Here is a 10,512-nt window from a genome sequence, read left to right as displayed (position 1 = left end):
AAAGAGGAAGTTGAAACCCGGACGCAGTCCCTAAGAGGGGTCGCCTAGCCGCGCAGAGCATCCTGGGAAGGAACAAGTTAACCCTTTCCTGACAATACTTTAATTAATATAACGGTACCTGCCCAGATCAATAACCTACGTACAGGAAAGAAAAAAACATTCCAGATAATTTTATATTCCTTTCAGTAATAGAGACAGCAATCGATCTAGCTATATTTCAAAGTCATATCTGTCATTTGACATCATGTGTCAATTATTTGCTATTCCTTCAAACTGACAGTACAATCGAATCTAATTAGTGGGCTTGCTTTAGCAAGTTGAAGTCCAACTATTGTTATTGTCATTATTAGGTGGGCTTGCTTCGACATACTTAGCTCAGTATATTTACAATTGAGAACACATCACAGATCAAATATAATAGACTAGCATTTAAAAGAATTTAACAGAGCATTTTTCAGATGGCCCTTATTTCAGTGGCCAGGCGTGGTCCAGGGGTACTAGCAGGGTCCACATATGTGTGTGAGCTGAAGCCCCACCAGTCAATGGGGGTAATTTTCCACGTTGTCTGGAGGCTTTGACCAGAGGCTGTAATCCATACTGCCTCAGGTACTTGGCCGCAGCTCGATATTTAAATATCAGGAGAGATGAGACTGGTTCATCATTGAATTCATTTGAAGATAGACATGCTATTGTAAATGTTACTGCTTACCCTACAACATTTAACTCATTACCATTTCAGTGATTGTCAGCGAATATATATATGTAGGCCTACTATGCTATAATCCTTACCACTTTAGCTAGATAGAGCTCCCTAAACTCTGGGTCCAGAATGAAGTCATGAAAAAATGTATGTGCCAGATATATCTTTCTCTCTCCCTCTCTCACTCTCCATGTCTGCTATTTACAAATCACCATGTGCATGACATATGATTAGCTTAACACATCTAGTTTGTAACTTCGATTGAAGAGAACAGTGTAGAGAACAGTGGAGCAAGCAGTTGACAATTATCTATTTCCGAGCACCAAAGCTTAACTTACTCTTCCAGGAAGATACTCCCAGCCATAAGGCAGTCCTTCATCTGGTGCAGGGAGATGTTGGACGGGACTTCCTTCTGGTCCTTCATAACCAGGAACAGTCTCATGAACATATAGTTCTCCATTAGTGCCTAAAGCAGTGAATATGGGGCTAAACATATATTTGTTGAATGGTTCAACAAGACAAACTTACATCGGCCAGAAACTGTGCCTTATCCATTGAGGATAAGGCCTTCTGGAGAGGTCACAATCCATTGTAGACCTAGAGAATGAGACAGTGATTTAGCATCACCATGACCCATTATGGTGAAAGAACTCTACTCTATAGTTGTAACTACCATAATGTGCTTTCTCCCCATTCCTGGACATGACACAGACGCTATACCCCCTCTCGCAACCCATCAAATCTAGTCTATCCACCATGCTCAACTGGCCACAACCATGCTCTCGCAGGAGGACTTTAGAACTGCTAGTCAGCGGTCCGGAAAGCAGAGACTATCTCAGCCCTGCTTCATGTCCCTCCACTTCCTGGCTCTCACGAGACATGGATTACACCGGAAACACAGCTACTCCGGCAGCCCTGTCTGATCCCTACTCCTTTTCTCACTCCTCTAGACTCTCTGGTCGAGGGAGTGGCACAGGGCTCCTCGTCTCACCTAAGTGGTCACATAATGTCCTTCCCCTGTCACACCTGTGCATATCCACCTTTGAATTCCTTGCTGTTTCTGTCACCTACCCTGTCAAACTTCACATTGTTGAACTGGGTGACTTCAACATCCAGTCAGGGAAGTTTCACTCGTCTGGCTTTCTTAACCTTCTCTCCTCGTTCGGCCTTACACTTTCATACTCTCCTCCGACTCATAAGGCGGGCAATCAGCTTGACCATGTCCTCACCAGATCCTCCCATACCTCCAACCTGACTTTTACCCCTCTTCCAGTTTCTGAGAACTCTACTCTTCTCCTTTCCACTTAAATCCACCCCCTCCCAGTCAGACTCTACCCATACTGTTATCCACTTATCGCAACCTGTGAACCCTCTCCCTCACCTCTCTCTCTTCCTGTCTTATCCTCCCGACCCTCTATTGAATCCTTGTCCCTTCTATCTACTGATACAGCCTCCTCCACCCTCCTGTCTACTCTTTCCTCATCCTTTGACTCTCTTTGTCCACTGAAGCCAGCATGATCCTCTCCACACGCTCCTTGGCTGTCTGAAACCCTGCAAGCTTGTAGATTACGGCTCCAGGCAGCTGCATCAGCTGCTAAAGCTTCTTACTACCATTCCAGAATTCAATCCTCTGCTTCTGACCCAAGGAAACTGTTCTCCACATTGTCCTCACTCCTCAACCCACTCTCCTCCCTGTCTATGACTTTGTCACCTACTTTGAAAAGAAGGTTGATGACATTAGCAGCTCCTTCACTCAACCTCTCACCAACACTCCTGCCACTCCTCCCAAACCCACTGTGCTACCCTCAGTCTCATCCAAGTGGGCAACCACCTGCCCTCTCGATCCTAACCCCTCTCTATTCCATTTCCAAAGACTTCCTTCCGTTCCTTACCACCATAATCAATTCTTCTCTATCCACAGGATCTGTCCCAGCTGTCTTTAAGACAGCCAGTCAAGCCTCTTCTCAAGAAACCAACTCTTGACTGTCCATAACTACAGATTGGTATCCCTTCACTCCTTCTTATCTAAAACCCTTGAATGTGCTGTCTCTAACCAACTGTCTAACTACCTCCTTCAGAACAACCTCCTTGACCCTCACCAATCCGGCTTTAAGGCTGGGCACTCTACTGAGACTGCTCTCCTTGCTGTCACGGAGACCCTCCACTCTGCTCGAGCTTCCTCCCTCTCTGTTCTCATTCGGACCAGTCCGCTGCATTCGACACAGTAAACCACCAGATCTTTCTCTCCACCCTCTCAGAACTGGGCATCTCTGGCTCTGCACTCTCCTGGTTTGGGGACTTCATATTCTTGGAATACTGAGATTGTATCATGATGAGCCATATCAAACGGAATGATACTTAATCTAGCTTCTCCTATGCAGCATCTGGATAGCTTAACACAGTAAAGGGTGTATCATCAACAAAGCAGACCTGCAGAATTTTGCCTCTTAGTTGGAACGCAATGATAAAGGGCCCAAAGGATATTTACAAGCTGATGTCTACTGGTCACAATTCATGAATAGACAATTGCAGTGTCTAGACTACTAGTGTGCTGTGTGTGTGTGTGAGGGAACTTAGTGTGTAGAAGAATTGTGAGTGTGTGAGTGAGTGAGTGAGTGAGTGAGTGAGTGAGTTGATGCAGAGACTGTTATCTGATTGTGGACTCCACAGGACTCAAACAGTGTGTCTATCTCTCATGTTTCATCTACAGTATGTACATGTACAGTGCCCTCCATAAGTATTGGAAAGAGGAAGCATTTTGTCTTCTTTTAGCTGTATACTCCCAACAGTTTGGATTTGAAACAACTACTATGAGGTCAAAGTAGAGATTGTCAGCTTCAATTCAATGTTATTTTTTTTATTGGGTTCACCATTTAGAAAGTACAGCATTTTAAAAATCTACTCCTGCTGCTGCTCCTCCAAAAATATTGAAAAAATCATAATGTCCAAATAAATACTCTTGCTTAGTATTTGGTTGACAATCCTTTGCATGCAATAACTGCCTGAAGTCTGTGACTCATTGACCCCACCAGACGCTGGGTATGTTCTCTGGTGATGCTCTGCCAGCCCTGTACTGCAGCCATCTTCATTTGTTGTCTTGAGGTCTTTTTGCCTAAAATCTTATCATCAGGAAATTATAAGATTTTAGGGCACTGTATGTGGTGCCATGGTGCATTATATGTGGAACTCCCATTTTCTCCCTTGAAGTTTTGCTGCCATCTGGTGATATCGTATGGTACTGCATCTTTAGAGGGTTGGAATGATAGTCTTTGTATTGCAGCTCCCCTGAATTTAACTGGAAAAACATGTCAAGAAATAGAAGAAAGGAAGACTTGTGTTGATTTCTGTAGTCAATATTGCTCATCATGCTATGATGCCTAATTCGTTTTTTAAGGCCTGATTTAGTTAACTTACATTTTCACTTCATCTTTCAAATCAAAAGTGGCCAGGTTCGCGTATAAATGATGTTATGCACATGATGTAAATGATTCCTGCACACCTGATTTTTGTTTTGCCAGATTTATCACATTTATTTATAAAAATAAATTGGTCAACCAAATTGGTCAACCTTCAAGTCAATGATTCTCCAGGCATTGTGTGGACAATGGAAGAGACACTGACATTTCATCTGAATCTCTGGCTTCACTTCACTTCGCTGGAGATAGGGTCATCCTCAAAGTTGCTGTTGCACACACACCTCCCTTCTGTGAGTGGGGTTTGGTGTATGATTCGTAACCAGCCTTGTCTACACAGCCTTGTCTGCATAATTATTCAGTATAATTTGTTTTATTCATTGTAATGGCTCAATAAGTATCTGTACTATGAAATGCTGGTAAGCATTAATAATGTTAATAATACTAATAATTTAAGCATTAATCATGTAATGAATGTTTGTCTATAACAACTGTGTGACCTGAGAGTCACCCTTTGCTTATGACTTGAGTAGACTAATAGAATAGAGAAGTCGAAGTATTGCTTATGAACTGTATTAAAAGCTAGAGATGAGGATGTGTAGCTGACAAGGCATATGAGGAGGATGTACATGTCACAAGACCCAACTGTTTGAGATTACCAACTGCTTCAATGTTGAATTGCAGATAAGAATATGTGAAGACCCGCCCTGGGGGGTTTGAAAGTATAAATGTATGCTTGTAACTTTGTTTCGGGCTCTCTGTTTGTTAGAACCAGACTGCCATGCTTGCAACTATTAAAAGAAGTAAATAAAACATATATTGTGTACATGCCTATTTGTGCAGAGTCTCACCAAATACTAAGTGGTAACCCTAGATTTCCATGACAACGTGGGGGCTTGTCCGAGATCCTTCACCTGACTTCTCTGAAATTTCTCTCCTCTACAGTCAACTGCGCAGCTGTAGACTGGGTCCCAGAGTCTGAATAGGGTTAGGGTTAGGGTTAGGGTTAGGTGTTCCTGAGAATAGTCAGTACAAGATCCTATCAAATTTGAATTCAGGTGATACCATCTAAAATCCTAATTAGACTAGGTCTTTTAGACTGAAAGATATCAAGCGTACAGTTAGGGCTGACGAGTATTGATAGTAAGTATCAAGGACACATCAATGACACTGAAAAAAAAAAAAAAAAAAAAGCCTAGATAAGGCCACTAAGTCTTGGACTGAGTATATGTGATCTAGAGTTGGATCAAAATATTGTAATGTCTATTTTTGTAATGTCTGTTTTAACATTGAAATTTTGAGCACTACAGTCACAAAAACAGAGATTTCAGTTCTTAGACGAGATATCGTTCACATTCCACAGAGTACACCTGCCACCACAAGTAGCCCTGGCAATAAGGCGCCAGGTGTTCATGGCATTGCTCAGGAGTCATCTTTCAGTACTGGAAGACGCATTTGACATGCGTAGAGAGACACAGTGTGAAGTAAGAACAAGAGATGGAAAGAACGTGTGGATGTTAGGATTAAATAGTAGTGAGACAACACTGAGAGTCCAATTTACCAAAAAGGATAATAATTAATAAGGAACTAGAAAAGTGACGGATCAGGAATAAAAATGGGAAATAATAACGGAAAAGATGCGGTTGCGATGGAACACGGCTCCTATTTAGGACTGGCTCAAATAATATTCGATAAACATGGTGTTGAAGGGACAAAATGTTTAAAGGAGTGGGAAAGGTTTCCCCGCAAATGGAAGTTAGCATGATGATGCACCATCCAAGCAATGGAACCTTACTGCCGTCATGAGAGGGCAGAGAAGGAAAGGAAGGGGATAGTTGAGAAGAATCGAGAAACCAGACTCCAGATGACCCAGATTCAAGCATTTGAGCAACAAGCCGGCAGGAACGCAAAAAGGTGCAATATGTGAACGCAAAAAGGTGCCGGTGCGAAATGCAAGAATGTTAAAACTTAATTCAATATGATACAACTTTATTATGCTACTCCTCCTACAGCTTTTAAGCTATTCACACCATTCCAACTTTAAAATGTGCAGAGAGGTCTAACTTGAGTAGCTTATATTTATAAACTCATTATACTTATAAATATTCTGCTTTTTGTAACTCAAAATCTCCTATCTTTTAACATGGTGAACTACTTGACTGTTGTTGCTACGCTACCTGATGCAGTGCCTTAGCTGGCAAGGTAGGTTGCAACAGTTATAGATTATGCTAACACAAACTTTGTAGGCTTTTCTATGCTAGTAACAGAGTAGCTTGCTAGTAAGAGGGGATAAAATACATTTAGAAAGTGTTTGTTTCATACAAAAAGAGTGTATATTTATTTCAGAACCTGTAGTGGAAGACATCCTCATTTTCCAGTGAAGTAGATCTTATTGTGAAATGTTTGTTTTCTTGGCCAAAGAGTCGCCTTGAGACCACAAATAATGTGTGCCTCAATAGTAACATCTGCTGTTCATTACATGAACTCATACCATTTATACTTTTTGCGCTGTACCCCATTTTGTCTGAAGTCCTATTCATTCCTATGGCCATTTGCTCTGAATGGGGACATTTCTGTCTAGTATCAGAACTAGTGAACCCAAGTGCAGCACACAGAGTCGGGACACAGGTATAAAATAATATAAGGAACAAAACAGGGAAAGGGGAATGGGGTGACTGGGTAGGCAGGTGGGCAGGGCAGGCAGAGCAGACAGGGCAGGAGGGCTGGGCAGGCAAGTAGATCAGGCAGCGCTCGGTACACGAGAAGGCAATCCAGAGACAGGCAGATAATATGGCAGGGGTTAGGCAAAAACACAGTTGAAAAACAACAGGCGTGGAATTGCTGGGACGTATAGGGGTAAGCACTTCACAAATAATTTATTCTCCAGCAGGCGCTGGAGGACTTGGCGCACATGTTCCCTAAATGTCATCTAAATAAACAAAAACTAACCGGTTGAGCAGGTCACGGAGAACGTCGTTTACCAGGGCTTGAAAAACTGCGGGGGCGTTGGTTAACCCAAATGGCATGACCAAATACCCAAAGTGACCAAGGGGGGTGTTGAAAGTAGTCTTCCACTCGTCCCCCTCCCGGATGCGCACCAGATGGTAGGCATTACGCAGATCCAACTTAGTGAAAATGGTGGCACCATGGAGAGGAGCGAAAGCAGAGCTGATTAGAGGGTAGAGGGTATTTATTTGTTATGGTGATGTTGTTAAGGCCTCGGAAATCAATATATGGACGCAGTGAACAATCTTTCTTTCCCACAAAGAAAAATCCTGCGCCTACCGGTGATGAAGAGGGGCGGATGATTTCAGCGGAGAGAGAGTCCCGGATGGGAGATGTTGCATCGCCTGCCGTTCCGGATGGGAGATGTTGTATAATCGACCACTGGGGAGGGAGGTGCCGGGCAGGAGGTTGATGGCGCAGTCATAGGGACGGTGAGGCGGCAGGGACACCGTGCGATGCTTACTAAACACTGGCGCGAGGTCGTGATATTCCTGTGGGACAGGGGATAAATCACTGACCTCCAGCAGGAGCAGTGGGTTAGACTCAGCAGGGGCAGGGGCCAAGAGTAAACAATGTGAGTGGCAGAAATAGCTCCATGAACTCACCTGGCCTGAGGCCCAATCCAGCTGTGGGTTGTGCTTGAATAACCAGGGATAACCGAGCACCAACGGAGAGTGGGAGCAGTCGAATATGTGGAGGCTGATCATCTCCTGATGATTTCCTGATAAATGCAGGGAGACCGGAACTGTTTTGTGGGTGACCAGGGTGAAGGACATACCATTAAGACCCTTGGCCTCAAGAGGACAATCCAAGGGCACGATCTCAATACCCAGTTGTTCCGCGACCTCTCCATCTAAAAAATTCTCATCAGCCCCACTGTTAATGAGGGCGGACAGGGGAATGGACTGGATACGCCACTCAAGGGTGGCCTTGATCTGGGGGCGAGAGAGTGGAGAACGGGTGGCTCATCTCATCCATATCTCTCCCACTATGGACGAGCCATCCCTTTTCCCAAATGACAGGGCCGAATGGGACAGCCACCAAGTGACCACCCTGGCCGCAATACAGACATGCCCCGTCACTGAGGTGGCGAGCTCTCTCCTCCGAAGACAGGCGAGCCCTATCTTGGGAAGCCTCGGATGGACTCGGCTCTTCTCAGCGGCAAGTACCGTGGAATCCCTGAAAGGAACGGGATGGCCGGCTGGGATCTGGCGGACTTCTTTCTACGGCGCTCACGGATTCGGTTATCCAGCCGGATGACGAGGACGATCAGCTGGTCGAGGTTTTGGGGCTCTTCCTGAGACACCAGCTCATCTTTTATGGGGTGACTTAGTGCATTCCGGAATGCAGCCTGGAGCGCATCATCGCTCCAGCCGATCTCAGCGGCGAGAGTCTGAAATTCTATGGCCAAGTCTGCCACGCTGCGGAACTCATGACGGAGAAAGGAAAACAGGCCGATGATTGCTTGTCCCACACCATGGAGGCCCATGTGAGAGCCTTTCCTTTAGGTGACCCAATCAGTTCGGTTGGACAAATACGTGTGGGTCTGCTGTTTGAATACTAAGGAACATTGAACCAAAAATGCCCGACAGTAACCCAATTCGCCGGCGTAACGCACGGGCGCGGGGACAAATGGCTCCCGGTTAACCTGGAGTGAAATAGGGGCCGGACTATTGCGGCGGGGGAGGGCGTTGGAGGTGAAGGTGGGTGGCGGAGACTAACGAGCGCAGCCCACAGCTCCCGTAGACTAATGGAGATGTCCGACAGGGCCTGTTCTTGTCTCTCCAAGTGAGCCTCTTGGGTGACACAGGTCTGGCAGAGAAACTCCTCTGTACCGGAGATTGTCTCCAGGGCTTGAGAGTGGCGGCTCAGCACTACGCCTTGGTTAGCGAGTGCTTGCCGGAACGCATGTGTCTGCTGAGTTTGTTGACATGGCCAGTTTGTACTATCAAGTATCAGAACTAGTGAACCCAAGTGCAGCACACAGAGTCGGGACACAGGTATAAAATAATATAGATATTTAATAAGGAACAAAACAGGGAAAGGGTAACGGGGTGACTGGGTAGGCAGGTGGGGAGGGCAGGCAGGGGAGGCAGGCGAGTAGATCAGGCAGCGGTCGGTACACAAGAAGGCAGTCCAGAGACAGGCAGATAATCCGATAGAGGTTTTTCAGGCGGAAGTCGAAGCACGATAAGGCAGTCCTAAGAAGAGCAGGTAATCTGGCAGGGGTTAGGCAAAAACACACAGAGTCGGAATTGCTGGGACGTATAGGGGTAAGCACTATAACGAACTGGCGGGGAATGAATGGAAAACCGGAGTATAAATCACAGAAGGGTCATGAGGAGACGAGCCGCAGTTGTGTAGAAGATGACGTTAACTATCGGCAGCCACGCCCACACCAAACACCCAGGCTGGGAAGAGGGAGAGAGACTGACACCGGCTAGGTGGAAGTGGAGGGCGTGACAATTTCAAAATGTATCCACCTTTTCATATTGACAGCTTGACACCTGAATTAAACTTTAAAATGTGTAAACTGACTCCACTTAAATAACTTCCATTCAGAGTTTTGATACTAACTAGACTTTTTAAACTTTAAGCCTTTTTAAGTTGCATTAATGAACATGGGTTTCTATGAGGATCATTGGGTTCCTCTATGATACATTCTATCTATACCTCCCCTCTCTCATCTATCCATCCTCTCTTTCATCTATCCATTCATCCATCCAACCAAACCAGCTTCTATCTATCCTTCTCTCATCTATCTATCTTTCCCTCATCTATCTAACTTCATCTGTCTATCTATCTACAGTATATCTATATAACCTACTCTCATCTATCGATCTATAGTATCTATCAATTCATCCATCCAACAAACCAACCAACCATTCATCCATCCCCCCAATCCCCCAACCCACCAATCAAACCATCTTTAATTGTATCCTCTACTAAAATAAGACTCTCACTTTGTTTGAACTATCCAACAAATCTATCTATCAACCAAACCATCTTTAAACTTTTTTTTACTACCAAAATAAAACATTGCAAGCCCACATAGTTTCTTATGGAACTTATTTTTCTAGTTGACTCGTGAAATCATCTCATAACATGGCATAACATCAGCCTTTTAGGCTGGTGACCATAGAGAAGATGTAGCTCCCATGACCCAGTCTCAGATTTTTAGGATTGGAATGGATGCATTGGGGGTGGGAAATCTGGGATGGGAGGTTTTAGGGCATGTTTTGCGATGGGGAAAACTTTAAGGGAGGGACAACAGAGGACAGTTAATATCTAGCAGTGTGATTATCATGGTACTTTCTGGTTGAAATTTAGCAGGATTGATTGCAATTATTATAGAAACCTGTGTATTATTATGGTAATTGGTGAAATAAGTAT

Source organism: Argentina silus (genome assembly GCF_951799395.1).
Source record: "Argentina silus genome assembly, chromosome: 15".
NCBI classification, from domain to species: Eukaryota; Metazoa; Chordata; class Actinopteri; order Argentiniformes; family Argentinidae; genus Argentina; species Argentina silus.
This window is presented reverse-complemented; position numbering follows the sequence as displayed.